This window comes from Pongo pygmaeus, chromosome 11 (genome assembly GCF_028885625.2).
Source record: "Pongo pygmaeus isolate AG05252 chromosome 11, NHGRI_mPonPyg2-v2.0_pri, whole genome shotgun sequence".
Lineage (NCBI taxonomy): Eukaryota > Metazoa > Chordata > Mammalia > Primates > Hominidae > Pongo > Pongo pygmaeus.
The window spans coordinates 13,163,378-13,179,988 of record NC_072384.2 but is presented as its reverse complement, the minus strand read 5'-3'; positions in this window follow the sequence as shown (position 1 = coordinate 13,179,988).

The following is a 16,611-nucleotide window of genomic DNA, read 5'->3' as shown; positions in this document are numbered from 1 at the left end:
CCATATCCCAGCACAGGCCTCGAAGTGCTCCAAATAACCACTTGCAGATTTTACCAAAAGAGTGTTTCAAAACTGCTCTTTCTACAGGTAAGTTCAAGTCCGTGAGTTGAATGCACTCAACACAAAGAAGTTTCTGAGAATGCTTCTGTTCAGTTTTTATGTGAAGATATTTCCTTTTCCAGCATAGGCCTCAAACGGCTCCAAATATCCACTTGCAGATTCTACAAAAAGAGTGTTTCCAAACTTCTCTATCAATTGGTAGGTTCAACTCTGTGAGTTGCATGAACTCATCACAAAGAAGTTTCTGAGAATCCTTCTCTCTAGTTTTTATGTGAAGATATTTCCTTTTCCAACATAGGCCTCAAGGTGCTCCGAATAAACACTTGCAGATTCTACAAACGTAATGTTTCAAAACTGTTCTATCAAAAGAAACGTTCAAGTCCGTGAGTTGAATGCACTCATCACACAGAAGTTTCTGAGAATGCTTCTGTCTAGTTTTTAGGTGAAGATATTTCCTTTTCCAGCATAGGCCTCAAATCGCTCCAAATATCCTCTTGCAGATTCTACAAAAAGAGTGTTTCAAAACTGTTCTATCAAAAGGAAGGTTCAACTCTGTGAGTTGAATGAATGCATCGTGAAGAACTTTCTGAGAATGCTTCTCTGTAGTTTTTAGGTGAAGATATTCCATATCCCAGCACAGGCCTCGAAGTGCTCCAAATAACCACTTGCAGATTTTACCAAAAGAGTGTTTCAAAACTGCTCTTTCTACAGGTAAGTTCAAGTCTGTGAGTTGAATGCACTCAACACAAAGAAGTTTCTGAGAATGCTTCTGTTCAGTTTTTATGTGAAGATATTTCCTTTTCCAGCATAGGCCTCTAAAGGCTCCAAATATCCACTTGCAGATTCTACAAAAAGAGTGTTTCCAAACTTCTCTATCAATTGTTAGGTTCAACTCTGTGAGTTGAATGAACTCATCAAAAAGAAGTTTCTGAGAATCCTTCTCTCTAGTTTTTATGTGAAGATATTTCCTTTTCCAACATAGGCCTCAAGGTGCTCCGAATAAACACTTGCAGATTCTACAAACGTAATGTTTCAAAACTGTTCTATCAAAAGAAACGTTCAAGTCTGTGAGTTGAATGCACTCATCGCACAGAAGTTTCTGAGAATGCTTCTGTCTAGTTTTTAGGTGAAGATATTTCCTTTTCCAGCATAGGCCTCAAAACGCTCCAAATATCCTCTTGCAGATTCCACAGAAAGAGTGTTTCAAAACTGTTCTATCAAAAGGAAGGTTCAACTCTGTGAGTTGAATGAATGCATCGTGAAGAACTTTCTGAGAATGCTTCTCTGTAGTTTTTAGGTGAAGATATTCCATATCCCAGCACAGGACTCGAAGTGCTCCAAATAACCACTTGCAGATTTTACCAAAAGAGTGTTTCAAAACTGCTCTTTCTACAGGTAAGTTCAAGTCTGTGAGTTGAATGCACTCAACACAAAGAAGTTTCTGAGAATGCTTCTGTTCAGTTTTTATGTGAAGATATTTCCTTTTCCAGCATAGCCCTCAAACGGCTCCAAATATCCACTTGCAGATTCTACAAAAAGAGTGTTTCCAAACTTCTCTATCAATTGCTAGGTTCAACTCTGTGAGTTGAATGAACTCATCACAAAGAAGTTTCTGAGAATCCTTCTCTCTAGTTTTTATGTGAAGATATTTCCTTTTCCAACATAGGCCTCAAGGTGCTCCGAATAAACACTTGCAGATTCTACAAACGTAATGTTTCAAAACTGTTCTATCAAAAGAAACGTTCAAGTCTGTGAGTTGAATGCACTCATCGCACAGACGTTTCTGAGAATGCTTCTGTCTAGTTTTTAGGTGAATATATTTCCTTTTCCAGCATAGGCCTCAAAACGCTCCAAATATCCTCTTGCAGATTCCACAAAAAGAGTGTTTCAAAACTGTTTTATCAAAAGGAAGGTTCAACTCTGTGAGTTGAATGAATGCATCGTGAAGAACTTTCTGAGAATGCTTCTCTGTTGTTTTTAGGTGAAGATATTCCATATCCCAGCACAGGCCTCGAAGTGCTCCAAATAACCACTTGCAGATTTTACCAAAAGAGTGTTTCAAAACTGCTCTTTCTACAGGTAAGTTCAAGTCCGTGAGTTGAATGCACTCAACACAAAGAAGTTTTTGAGAATGCTTCTGTTCAGTTTTTATGTGAAGATATTTCCTTTTCCAGCATAGGCCTCAAAAGGCTCCAAATATCCACTTGCAGATTCTACAAAAAGAGTGTTTCCAAACTTCTCTATCAATTGCTAGGTTCAACTCTGTGAGTTGAATGAACTCATCACAAAGAAGTTTCTGAGAATCCTTCTCTCTAGTTTTTATGTGAAGATATTTCCTTTTCCAACATAGGCTTCAAGGTGCTCCGAATAAACACTTGCAGATTCTACAAACGTAATGTTTCAAAACTGTTCTATCAAAAGAAACGTTCAAGTCTGTGAGTTGAATGCACTCATCGCACAGAAGTTTCTGAGAATGCTTCTGTCTAGTTTTTAGGTGAAGATATTTCCTTTTCCAGCATAGGCCTCAAAACGCTCCAAATATCCTCTTGCAGATTCCACAGAAAGAGTGTTTCAAAACTGTTCTATCAAATGGAAGGTTCAACTCTGTGAGTTGAATGAATGCATCGTGAAGAACTTTCTGAGAATGCTTCTCTGTAGTTTTTAGGTGAAGATATTCCATATCCCAGCACAGGCTTCGAAGTGCTCCAAATAACCACTTGCAGATTTTACCAAAAGAGTGTTTCAAAACTGCTCTTTCTACAGGTAAGTTCAAGTCCGTGAGTTGAATGCACTCAACACAAAGAAGTTTCTGAGAATGATTCTGTTCAGTTTTTATGTGAAGATATTTCCTTTTCCAGCATAGGCCTCAAAAGGCTCCAAATATCCACTTGCAGATTCTACAAAAAGAGTGTTTCCAAACTTCTCTATCAATTGGTAGGTTCAACTCTGTGAGTTGAATGAACTCATCACAAAGAAGTTTCTGAGAATCCTTCTCTCTAGTTTTTATGTGAAGATATTTCCTTTTCCAACATAGGCCTCAAGGTGCTCCGAATAAACACTTGCAGATTCTACAAACGTAATGTTTCAAAACTGTTCTATCAAAAGAAACGTTCAAGTCTGTGAGTTGAATGCACTCATCGCACAAAGTTTCTGAGAATGCTTCTGTCTAGTTTTTAGGTGAAGATATTTCCTTTTCCAGCATAGGCCCCAAAACGCTCCAAATATCCTCTTGCAGATTCCACAGAAAGAGTGTTTCAAAACTGTTCTATCAAAAGGAAGGTTCAACTCTGTGAGTTGAATGAATGCATCGTGAAGAACTTTCTGAGAATGCTTCTCTGTAGTTTTTAGGTGAAGATATTCCATATCCCAGCACAGGTCTCGAAGTGCTCCTAATAACCACTTGCAGATTTTACCAAAAGAGTGTTTCAAAACTGCTCTTTCTACAGGTAAGTTCAAGTCTGTGAGTTGAATGCATTCAACACAAAGAAGTTTCTGAGAATGCTTCTGTTCAGTTTTTATGTGAAGATATTTCCTTTTCCAGCATAGCCCTCAAACGGCTCCAAATATCCACTTGCAGATTCTACAAAAAGAGTGTTTCCAAACTTCTCTATCAATTGGTAGGTTCAACTCTGTGAGTTGAATGAACTCATCACAAAGAAGTTTCTGAGAATCCTTCTCTCTAGTTTTTATGTGAAGATATTTCCTTTTCCAACATAGGCCTCAAGGTGCTCCGAATAAACACTTGCAGATTCTACAAACGTAATGTTTCAAAACTGTTCTATCAAAAGAAACGTTCAAGTCTGTGAGTTGAATGCACTCATCGCACAGAAGTTTCTGAGAATGCTTCTGTCTAGTTTTTAGGTGAAGATATTTCCTTTTCCAGCATAGGCCTCAAAACGCTCCAAATATCCTCTTGCAGATTCCACAGAAAGAGTGTTTCAAAACTGTTCTATCAAAAGGAAGGTTCAACTCTGTGAGTTGAATGAATGCATCGTGAAGAACTTTCTGAGAATGCTTCTCTGTAGTTTTTAGGTGAAGATATTCCATATCCCAGCACAGGCCTCGAAGTGCTCCAAATAACCACTTGCAGATTTTACCAAAAGAGTGTTTCAAAACTGCTCTTTCTACAGGTAAGTTCAAGTCCGTGAGTTGAATGCACTCAACACAAAGAAGTTTCTGAGAATGCTTCTGTTCAGTTTTTATGTGAAGATATTTCCTTTTCCAGCATAGGCCTCAAACGGCTCCAAATATCCACTTGCAGATTCTACAAAAAGAGTGTTTCCAAACTTCTCTATCAATTGCTAGGTTCAACTCTGTGAGTTGAATGAACTCATCACAAAGAAGTTTCTGAGAATCCTTCTCTCTAGTTTTTATGTGAAGATAGTTCCTTTTCCAACATAGGCCTCAAGGTGCTCCGAATAAACACTTGCAGATTCTACAAACGTAATGTTTCAAAACTCTTCTATCAAAAGAAACGTTCAAGTCTGTGAGTTGAATGCACTCATCACACAGAAGTTTCTGAGAATGCTTCTGTCTAGTTTTTAGGTGAAGATATTTCCTTTTCCAGCATAGGCCTCAAAACGCTCCAAATATCCTCTTGCAGATTCTACAAAAAGCGTGTTTCAAAACTGTTCTATCAAAAGGAAGGTTCAACTCCGTGAGTTGAATGAATGCATCGTGAAGAAATTTCTGAGAATGCTTCTCTGTAGTTTTTAGGTGAAGATATTCCATATCCCAGCACAGGCCTCGAAGTGCTCCAAATACCCACTTGCAGATTTTACCAAAAGAGTGTTTCAAAACTGCTCTTTCTACAGGTAAGTTCAAGTCCGTGAGTTGAATGCACTCAACACAAAGAAGTTTCTGAGAATGCTCCTGTTCAGTTTTTATGTGAAGATATTTCCTTTTCCAGCATAGGCCTCAAACGGCTCCAAATATCCACTTGCAGATTCTACAAAAAGAGTGTTTCCAAACTTCTCTATCAATTGGTAGGTTCAACTCTGTGAGTTGAATGAACTCATCACAAAGAAGTTTCTGAGAATCCTTCTCTCTAGTTTTTATGTGAAGATATTTCCTTTTCCAACATAGGCCTCAAGGTGCTCCGAATAAACACTTGCAGATTCTACAAACGTAATGTTTCAAAACTCTTCTATCAAAAGAAACGTTCAAGTCTGTGAGTTGAATGCACTCATCGCACAGAAGTTTCTGAGAATGCTTCTGTCTAGTTTTTAGGTGAAGATATTTCCTTTTCCAGCATAGGCCTCAAAACGCTCCAAATATCCTCTTGCAGATTCTACAAAAAGCGTGTTTCAAAACTGTTCTATCAAAAGGAAGGTTCAACTCCGTGAGTTGAATGAATGCATCGTGAAGAACTTTCTGAGAATGCTTCTCTGTAGTTTTTAGGTGAAGATATTCCATATCCCAGCACAGGCCTCGAAGTGCTCCAAATAACCACTTGCAGATTTTACCAAAAGAGTGTTTCAAAACTGCTCTTTCTACAGGTAAGTTCAAGTCCGTGAGTTGAATGCACTCAACACAAAGAAGTTTCTGAGAATGCTCCTGTTCAGTTTTTATGTGAAGATATTTCCTTTTCCAGCATAGGCCTCAAACGGCTCCAAATATCCACTTGCAGATTCTACAAAAAGAGTGTTTCCAAACTTCTCTATCAATTGGTAGGTTCAACTCTGTGAGTTGAATGAACTCATCACAAAGAAGTTTCTGAGAATCCTTCTCTCTAGTTTTTATGTGAAGATATTTCCTTTTCCTACATAGGCCTCAAGGTGCTCCGAATAAACACTTGCAGATTCTACAAACGTAATGTTTCAAAACTGTTCTATCAAAAGAAACGTTCAAGTCTGTGAGTTGAATGCACTCATCGCACAGAAGTTTCTGAGAATGCTTCTGTCTAGTTTTTAGGTGAAGATATTTCCTTTTCCAGCATAGGCCTCAAAACGCTCCAAATATCCTCTAGCAGATTCCACAAAAAGAGTGTTTCAAAACTGTTCTATCAAAAGGAAGGTTCAACTCTGTGAGTTGAATGAATGCATCGTGAAGAACTTTCTGAGAATGCTTCTCTGTAGTTTTTAGGTGAAGATATTCCATATCCCAGCACAGGCCTCGAAGTGCTCCAAATAACCACTTGCAGATTTTACCAAAAGAGTGTTTCAAAACTGCTCTTTCTACAGGTAAGTTCAAGTCCGTGAGTTGAATGCACTCAACACAAAGAAGTTTCTGAGAATGCTTCTGTTCAGTTTTTATGTGAAGATATTTCGTTTTCCAGCATAGGCCTCAAAAGGCTCCAAATATCCACTTGCAGATTCTACAAAAAGAGTGTTTCCAAACTTCTCTATCAATTGCTAGGTTCAACTCTGTGAGTTGAATGAACTCATCACAAAGAAGTTTCTGAGAATCCTTCTCTCTAGTTTTTATGTGAAGATATTTCCTTTTCCAACATAGGCCTCAAGGTGCTCCGAATAAACACTTGCAGATTCTACAAACGTAATGTTTCAAAACTGTTCTATCAAAAGAAACGTTCAAGTCTGTGAGTTGAATGCACTCATCGCACAGAAGTTTCTGAGAATGCTTCTGTCTAGTTTTTAGGTGAAGATATTTCCTTTTCCAGCATAGGCCTCAAAACGCTCCAAATATCCTCTTGCAGATTCCACAGAAAGAGTGTTTCAAAACTGTTCTATCAAAAGGAAGGTTCAACTCTGTGAGTTGAATGAATGCATCGTGAAGAACTTTCTGAGAATGCTTCTCTGTAGTTTTTAGGTGAAGATATTCCATATCCCAGCACAGGCCTCGAAGTGCTCCAAATAACCACTTGCAGATTTTACCAAAAGAGTGTTTCAAAACTGCTCTTTCTACAGGTAAGTTCAAGTCCGTGAGTTGAATGCACTCAACACAAAGAAGTTTCTGAGAATGCTTCTGTTCAGTTTTTATGTGAAGATATTTCCTTTTCCAGCATAGGCCTCAAAAGGCTCCAAATATCCACTTGCAGATTCTACAAAAAGAGTGTTTCCAAACTTCTCTATCAATTGCTAGGTTCAACTCTGTGAGTTGAATGAACTCATCACAAAGAAGTTTCTGAGAATCCTTCTCTCTAGTTTTTATGTGAAGATATTTCCTTTTCCAACATAGGCCTCAAGGTGCTCCGAATAAACACTTGCAGATTCTACAAACGTAATGTTTCAAAACTGTTCTATCAAAAGAAACGTTCAAGTCTGTGAGTTGAATGCACTCATCGCACAGAAGTTTCTGAGAATGCTTCTGTCTAGTTTTTAGGTGAAGATATTTCCTTTTCCAGCATAGGCCCCAAAACGCTCCAAATATCCTCTTGCAGATTCCACAGAAAGAGTGTTTCAAAACTGTTCTATCAAAAGGAAGGTTCAACTCTGTGAGTTGAATGATTGCATCGTGAAGAACTTTCTGAGCATGCTTCTCTGTAGTTTTTAGGTGAAGATATTCCATATCCCAGCACAGGTCTCGAAGTGCTCCAAATAACCACTTGCAGATTTTACCAAAAGAGTGTTTCAAAACTGCTCTTTCTACAGGTAAGTTCAAGTCTGTGAGTTGAATGCACTCAACACAAAGAAGTTTCTGAGAATGCTTCTGTTCAGTTTTTATGTGAAGATATTTCCTTTTCCAGCATAGGCCTCAAACGGCTCCAAATATCCACTTGCAGATTCTACTAAAAGAGTGTTTCCAAACTTCTCTATCAATTGGTAGGTTCAACTCTGTGAGTTGAATGAACTCATCACAAAGAAGTTTCTGAGAATCCTTCTCTCTAGTTTTTATGTGAAGGTATTTCCTTTTCCAACATAGGCCTCAAGGTGCTCCGAATAAACACTTGCAGATTCTACAAACGTAATGTTTCAAAACTGTTCTATCAAAAGAAACGTTCAAGTCTGTGAGTTGAATGCACTCATCACACAGAAGTTTCTGAGAATGCTTCTGTCTAGTTTTTAGGTGAAGATATTTCCTTTTCCAGCATAGGCCTCAAAACGCTCCAAATATCCTCTTTCAGATTCTACAAAAAGCGTGTTTCAAAACTGTTCTATCAAAAGGAAGGTTCAACTCCGTGAGTTGCATGAATGCATCGTGAAGAACTTTCTGAGAATGCTTCTCTGTAGTTTTTAGGTGAAGATATTCCATATCCCAGCACAGGCCTCGAAGTGCTCCAAATAACCACTTGCAGATTTTACCAAAAGAGTGTTTCAAAACTGCTCTTTCTACAGGTAAGTTCAAGTCCGTGAGTTGAATGCACTCAACACAAAGAAGTTTCTGAGAATGCTTCTGTTCAGTTTTTATGTGAAGATATTTCCTTTTCCAGCATAGGCCTCAAACGGCTCCAAATATCCACTTGCAGATTCTACAAAAAGAGTGTTTCCAAACTTCTCTATCAATTGCTAGGTTCAACTCTGTGAGTTGAATGAACTCATCACAAAGAAGTTTCTGAGAATCCTTCTCTCTAGTTTTTATGTGAAGATATTTCCTTTTCCAACATAGGCCTCAAGGTGCTCCGAATAAACACTTGCAGATTCTACAAACGTAATGTTTCAAAACTGTTCTATCAAAAGAAACGTTCAAGTCTGTGAGTTGAATGCACTCATCGCACAGAAGTTTCTGAGAATGCTTCTGTCTAGTTTTTAGGTGAAGATATTTCCTTTTCCAGCATAGGCCTCAAAACGCTCCAAATATCCTCTAGCAGATTCCACAAAAAGAGTGTTTCAAAACTGTTCTATCAAAAGGAAGGTTCAACTCTGTGAGTTGAATGAATGCATCATGAAGAACTTTCTGAGAATGCTTCTCTGTAGTTTTTAGGTGAAGATATTCCATATCCCAGCACAGGCCTCGAAGTGCTCCAAATAACCACTTGCAGATTTTACCAAAAGAGTGTTTCAAAACTGCTCTTTCTACAGGTAAGTTCAAGTCCGTGAGTTGAATGCACTCAACACAAAGAAGTTTCTGAGAATGCTTCTGTTCAGTTTTTATGTGAAGATATTTCCTTTTCCAGCATAGGCCTCAAAAGGCTCCAAATATCCACTTGCAGATTCTACAAAAAGAGTGTTTCCAAACTTCTCTATCAATTGGTAGGTTCAACTCTGTGAGTTGAATGAACTCATCACAAAGAAGTTTCTGAGAATCCTTCTCTCTAGTTTTTATGTGAAGATATTTCCTTTTCCAACATAGGCCTCAAGGTGCTCTGAATAAACACTTGCAGATTCTACAAACGTAATGTTTCAAAACTCTTCTATCAAAAGAAACGTTCAAGTCTGTGAGTTGAATGCACTCATCGCACAGAAGTTTCTGAGAATGCTTCTGTCTAGTTTTTAGGTGAAGATATTTCCTTTTCCAGCATAGGCCTCAAAATGCTCCAAATATCCTCTTGCAGATTCCACAGAAAGAGTGTTTCAAAACTGTTCTATCAAAAGGAAGGTTCAACTCTGTGAGTTGAATGAATGCATCGTGAAGAACTTTCTGAGAATGCTTCTCTGTAGTTTTTAGGTGAAGATATTCCATATCCCAGCACAGGCCTCGAAGTGCTCCAAATAACCACTTGCAGATTTTACCAAAAGAGTGTTTCAAAACTGCTCTTTCTACAGGTAAGTTCAAGTCCGTGAGTTGAATGCACTCAACACAAAGAAGTTTCTGAGAATGCTTCTGTTCAGTTTTTATGTGAAGATATTTCCTTTTCCAGCATAGGCCTCAAAAGGCTCCAAATATCCACTTGCAGATTCTACAAAAAGAGTGTTTCCAAACTTCTCTATCAATTGCTAGGTTCAACTCTGTGAGTTGAATGAACTCATCACAAAGAAGTTTCTGAGAATCCTTCTCTCTAGTTTTTATGTGAAGATATTTCCTTTTCCAACATAGGCCTCAAGGTGCTCCGAATAAACACTTGCAGATTCTACAAACGTAATGTTTCAAAACTGTTCTATCAAAAGAAACGTTCAAGTCTGTGAGTTGAATGCACTCATCGCACAGAAGTTTCTGAGAATGCTTCTGTCTAGTTTTTAGGTGAAGATATTTCCTTTTCCAGCATAGGCCCCAAAACGCTCCAAATATCCTCTTGCAGATTCCACAGAAAGAGTGTTTCAAAACTGTTCTATCAAAAGGAAGGTTCAACTCTGTGAGTTGAATGATTGCATCGTGAAGAACTTTCTGAGCATGCTTCTCTGTAGTTTTTAGGTGAAGATATTCCATATCCCAGCACAGGTCTGGAAGTGCTCCAAATAACCACTTGCAGATTTTACCAAAAGAGTGTTTCAAAACTGCTCTTTCTACAGGTAAGTTCAAGTCTGTGAGTTGAATGCACTCAACACAAAGAAGTTTCTGAGAATGCTTCTGTTCAGTTTTTATGTGAAGATATTTCCTTTTCCAGCATAGCCCTCAAACGGCTCCAAATATCCACTTGCAGATTCTACAAAAAGAGTGTTTCCAAACTTCTCTATCAATTGCTAGGTTCAACTCTGTGAGTTGAATGAACTCATCACAAAGAAGTTTCTGAGAATCCTTCTCTCTAGTTTTTATGTGAAGATATTTCCTTTTCCAACATAGGCCTCAAGGTGCTCCGAATAAACACATGCAGATTCTACAAACGTAATGTTTCAAAACTGTTCTATCAAAAGAAACGTTCAAGTCTGTGAGTTGAATGCACTCATCACACAGAAGTTTCTGAGAATGCTTCTGTCTAGTTTTTAAGGTGAAGATATTTCCTTTTCCAGCATAGGCCTCAAAACGCTCCAAATATCCTCTTTCAGATTCTACAAAAAGCGTGTTTCAAAACTGTTCTATCAAAAGGAAGGTTCAACTCCGTGAGTTGAATGAATGCATCGTGAAGAACTTTCTGAGAATGCTTCTCTGTAGTTTTTAGGTGAAGATATTCCATATCCCAGCACAGGCCTCGAAGTGCTCCAAATAACCACTTGCAGATTTTACCAAAAGAGTGTTTCAAAACTGCTCTTTCTACAGGTAAGTTCAAGTCCGTGAGTTGAATGCACTCAACACAAAGAAGTTTCTGAGAATGCTTCTGTTCAGTTTTTATGTGAAGATATTTCCTTTTCCAGCATAGGCCTCAAACGGCTCCAAATATCCACTTGCAGATTCTACAAAAAGAGTGTTTCCAAACTTCTCTATCAATTGCTAGGTTCAACTCTGTGAGTTGAATGAACTCATCACAAAGAAGTTTCTGAGAATCCTTCTCTCTAGTTTTTATGTGAAGATATTTCCTTTTCCAACATAGGCCTCAAGGTGCTCCGAATAAACACTTGCAGATTCTACAAACGTAATGTTTCAAAACTGTTCTATCAAAAGAAACGTTCAAGTCTGTGAGTTGAATGCACTCATCGCACAGAAGTTTCTGAGAATGCTTCTGTCTAGTTTTTAGGTGAAGATATTTCCTTTTCCAGCATAGGCCTCAAAACGCTCCAAATATCCTCTAGCAGATTCCACAAAAAGAGTGTTTCAAAACTGTTCTATCAAAAGGAAGGTTCAACTCTGTGAGTTGAATGAATGCATCGTGAAGAACTTTCTGAGAATGCTTCTCTGTAGTTTTTAGGTGAAGATATTCCATATCCCAGCACAGGCCTCGAAGTGCTCCAAATAACCACTTGCAGATTTTACCAAAAGAGTGTTTCAAAACTGCTCTTTCTACAGGTAAGTTCAAGTCCGTGAGTTGAATGCACTCAACACAAAGAAGTTTCTGAGAATGCTTCTGTTCAGTTTTTATGTGAAGATATTTCCTTTTCCAGCATAGGCCTCAAAAGGCTCCAAATATCCACTTGCAGATTCTACAAAAAGAGTGTTTCCAAACTTCTCTATCAATTGGTAGGTTCAACTCTGTGAGTTGAATGAACTCATCACAAAGAAGTTTCTGAGAATCCTTCTCTCTAGTTTTTATGTGAAGATATTTCCTTTTCCAACATAGGCCTCAAGGTGCTCCGAATAAACACTTGCAGATTCTACAAACGTAATGTTTCAAAACTCTTCTATCAAAAGAAACGTTCAAGTCTGTGAGTTGAATGCACTCATCGCACAGAAGTTTCTGAGAATGCTTCTGTCTAGTTTTTAGGTGAAGATATTTCCTTTTCCAGCATAGGCCTCAAAACGCTCCAAATATCCTCTTGCAGATTCCACAGAAAGAGTGTTTCAAAACTGTTCTATCAAAAGGAAGGTTCAACTCTGTGAGTTGAATGAATGCATCGTGAAGAACTTTCTGAGAATGCTTCTCTGTAGTTTTTAGGTGAAGATATTCCATATCCCAGCACAGGCCTCGAAGTGCTCCAAATAACCACTTGCAGATTTTACCAAAAGAGTGTTTCAAAACTGCTCTTTCTACAGGTAAGTTCAAGTCCGTGAGTTGAATGCACTCAACACAAAGAAGTTTCTGAGAATGCTTCTGTTCAGTTTTTATGTGAAGATATTTCCTTTTCCAGCATAGGCCTCAAAAGGCTCCAAATATCCACTTGCAGATTCTACAAAAAGAGTGTTTCCAAACTTCTCTATCAATTGCTAGGTTCAACTCTGTGAGTTGAATGAACTCATCACAAAGAAGTTTCTGAGAATCCTTCTCTCTAGTTTTTATGTGAAGATATTTCCTTTTCCAACATAGGCCTCAAGGTGCTCCGAATAAACACTTGCAGATTCTACAAACGTAATGTTTCAAAACTGTTCTATCAAAAGAAACGTTCAAGTCTGTGAGTTGAATGCACTCATCGCACAGAAGTTTCTGAGAATGCTTCTGTCTAGTTTTTAGGTGAAGATATTTCCTTTTCCAGCATAGGCCCCAAAACGCTCCAAATATCCTCTTGCAGATTCCACAGAAAGAGTGTTTCAAAACTTTTCTATCAAAAGGAAGGTTCAACTCTGTGAGTTGAATGAATGCATCGTGAAGAACTTTCTGAGCATGCTTCTCTGTAGTTTTTAGGTGAAGATATTCCATATCCCAGCACAGGTCTCGAAGTGCTCCAAATAACCACTTGCAGATTTTACCAAAAGAGTGTTTCAAAACTGCTCTTTCTACAGGTAAGTTCAAGTCTGTGAGTTGAATGCACTCAACACAAAGAAGTTTCTGAGAATGCTTCTGTTCAGTTTTTATGTGAAGATATTTCCTTTTCCAGCATAGCCCTCAAACGGCTCCAAATATCCACTTGCAGATTCTACAAAAAGAGTGTTTCCAAACTTCTCTATCAATTGGTAGGTTCAACTCTGTGAGTTGAATGAACTCATCACAAAGAAGTTTCTGAGAATCCTTCTCTCTAGTTTTTATGTGAAGATATTTCCTTTTCCAACATAGGCCTCAAGGTGCTCCGAATAAACACTTGCAGATTCTACAAACGTAATGTTTCAAAACTGTTCTATCAAAAGAAACGTTCAAGTCTGTGAGTTGAATGCACTCATCGCACAGAAGTTTCTGAGAATGCTTCTGTCTAGTTTTTAGGTGAAGATATTTCCTTTTCCAGCATAGGCCACAAAACGCTCCAAATATCCTCTTGCAGATTCTACAAAAAGCGTGTTTCAAAACTGTTCTATCAAAAGGAAGGTTCAACTCCGTGAGTTGAATGAATGCATCGTGAAGAACTTTCTGAGAATGCTTCTCTGTAGTTTTTAGGTGAAGATATTCCATATCCCAGCACAGGCCTCGAAGTGCTCCAAATAACCACTTGCAGATTTTACCAAAAGAGTGTTTCAAAACTGCTCTTTCTACAGGTAAGTTCAAGTCCGTGAGTTGAATGCACTCAACACAAAGAAGTTTCTGAGAATGCTTCTGTTCAGTTTTTATGTGAAGATATTTCCTTTTCCAGCATAGGCCTCAAACGGCTCCAAATATCCACTTGCAGATTCTACAAAAAGAGTGTTTCCAAACTTCTCTATCAATTGCTAGGTTCAACTCTGTGAGTTGAATGAACTCATCACAAAGAAGTTTCTGAGAATCCTTCTCTCTAGTTTTTATGTGAAGATATTTCCTTTTCCAACATAGGCCTCAAGGTGCTCCGAATAAACACTTGCAGATTCTACAAACGTAATGTTTCAAAACTCTTCTATCAAAAGAAACGTTCAAGTCTGTGAGTTGAATGCACTCATCGCACAGAAGTTTCTGAGAATGCTTCTGTCTAGTTTTTAGGTGAAGATATTTCCTTTTCCAGCATAGGCCTCAAAACGCTCCAAATATCCTCTAGCAGATTCCACAAAAAGAGTGTTTCAAAACTGTTCTATCAAAAGGAAGGTTCAACTCTGTGAGTTGAATGAATGCATCGTGAAGAACTTTCTGAGAATGCTTCTCTGTAGTTTTTAGGTGAAGATATTCCATATCCCAGCACAGGCCTCGAAGTGCTCCAAATAACCACTTGCAGATTTTACCAAAAGAGTGTTTCAAAACTGCTCTTTCTACAGGTAAGTTCAAGTCCGTGAGTTGAATGCACTCAACACAAAGAAGTTTCTGAGAATGCTTCTGTTCAGTTTTTATGTGAAGATATTTCCTTTTCCAGCATAGGCCTCAAAAGGCTCCAAATATCCACTTGCAGATTCTACAAAAAGAGTGTTTCCAAACTTCTCTATCAATTGGTAGGTTCAACTCTGTGAGTTGAATGAACTCATCACAAAGAAGTTTCTGAGAATCCTTCTCTCTAGTTTTTATGTGAAGATATTTCCTTTTCCAACATAGGCCTCAAGGTGCTCCGAATAAACACTTGCAGATTCTACAAACGTAATGTTTCAAAACTCTTCTATCAAAAGAAACGTTCAAGTCTGTGAGTTGAATGCACTCATCGCACAGAAGTTTCTGAGAATGCTTCTGTCTAGTTTTTAGGTGAAGATATTTCCTTTTCCAGCATAGGCCTCAAAATGCTCCAAATATCCTCTTGCAGATTCCACAGAAAGAGTGTTTCAAAACTGTTCTATCAAAAGGAAGGTTCAACTCTGTGAGTTGAATGAATGCATCGTGAAGAACTTTCTGAGAATGCTTCTCTGTAGTTTTTAGGTGAAGATATTCCATATCCCAGCACAGGCCTCGAAGTGCTCCAAATAACCACTTGCAGATTTTACCAAAAGAGTGTTTCAAAACTGCTCTTTCTACAGGTAAGTTCAAGTCTGTGAGTTGAATGCACTCAACACAAAGAAGTTTCTGAGAATGCTTCTGTTCAGTTTTTATGTGAAGATATTTCCTTTTCCAGCATAGGCCTCAAAAGGCTCCAAATATCCACTTGCAGATTCTACAAAAAGAGTGTTTCCAAACTTCTCTATCAATTGCTAGGTTCAACTCTGTGAGTTGAATGAACTCATCACAAAGAAGTTTCTGAGAATCCTTCTCTCTAGTTTTTATGTGAAGATATTTCCTTTTCCAACATAGGCCTCAAGGTGCTCCGAATAAACACTTGCAGATTCTACAAACGTAATGTTTCAAAACTGTTCTATCAAAAGAAACGTTCAAGTCTGTGAGTTGAATGCACTCATCGCACAGAAGTTTCTGAGAATGCTTCTGTCTAGTTTTTAGGTGAAGATATTTCCTTTTCCAGCATAGGCCCCAAAACGCTCCAAATATCCTCTTGCAGATTCCACAGAAAGAGTGTTTCAAAACTGTTCTATCAAAAGGAAGGTTCAACTCTGTGAGTTGAATGATTGCATCGTGAAGAACTTTCTGAGCATGCTTCTCTGTAGTTTTTAGGTGAAGATATTCCATATCCCAGCACAGGTCTGGAAGTGCTCCAAATAACCACTTGCAGATTTTACCAAAAGAGTGTTTCAAAACTGCTCTTTCTACAGGTAAGTTCAAGTCTGTGAGTTGAATGCACTCAACACAAAGAAGTTTCTGAGAATGCTTCTGTTCAGTTTTTATGTGAAGATATTTCCTTTTCCAGCATAGCCCTCAAACGGCTCCAAATATCCACTTGCAGATTCTACAAAAAGAGTGTTTCCAAACTTCTCTATCAATTGCTAGGTTCAACTCTGTGAGTTGAATGAACTCATCACAAAGAAGTTTCTGAGAATCCTTCTCTCTAGTTTTTATGTGAAGATATTTCCTTTTCCAACATAGGCCTCAAGGTGCTCCGAATAAACACATGCAGATTCTACAAACGTAATGTTTCAAAACTGTTCTATCAAAAGAAACGTTCAAGTCTGTGAGTTGAATGCACTCATCACACAGAAGTTTCTGAGAATGCTTCTGTCTAGTTTTTAAGGTGAAGATATTTCCTTTTCCAGCATAGGCCTCAAAACGCTCCAAATATCCTCTTTCAGATTCTACAAAAAGCGTGTTTCAAAACTGTTCTATCAAAAGGAAGGTTCAACTCCGTGAGTTGAATGAATGCATCGTGAAGAACTTTCTGAGAATGCTTCTCTGTAGTTTTTAGGTGAAGATATTCCATATCCCAGCACAGGCCTCGAAGTGCTCCAAATAACCACTTGCAGATTTTACCAAAAGAGTGTTTCAAAACTGCTCTTTCTACAGGTAAGTTCAAGTCCGTGAGTTGAATGCACTCAACACAAAGAAGTTTCTGAGAATGCTTCTGTTCAGTTTTTATGTGAAGATATTTCCTTTTCCAGCATAGGCCTCAA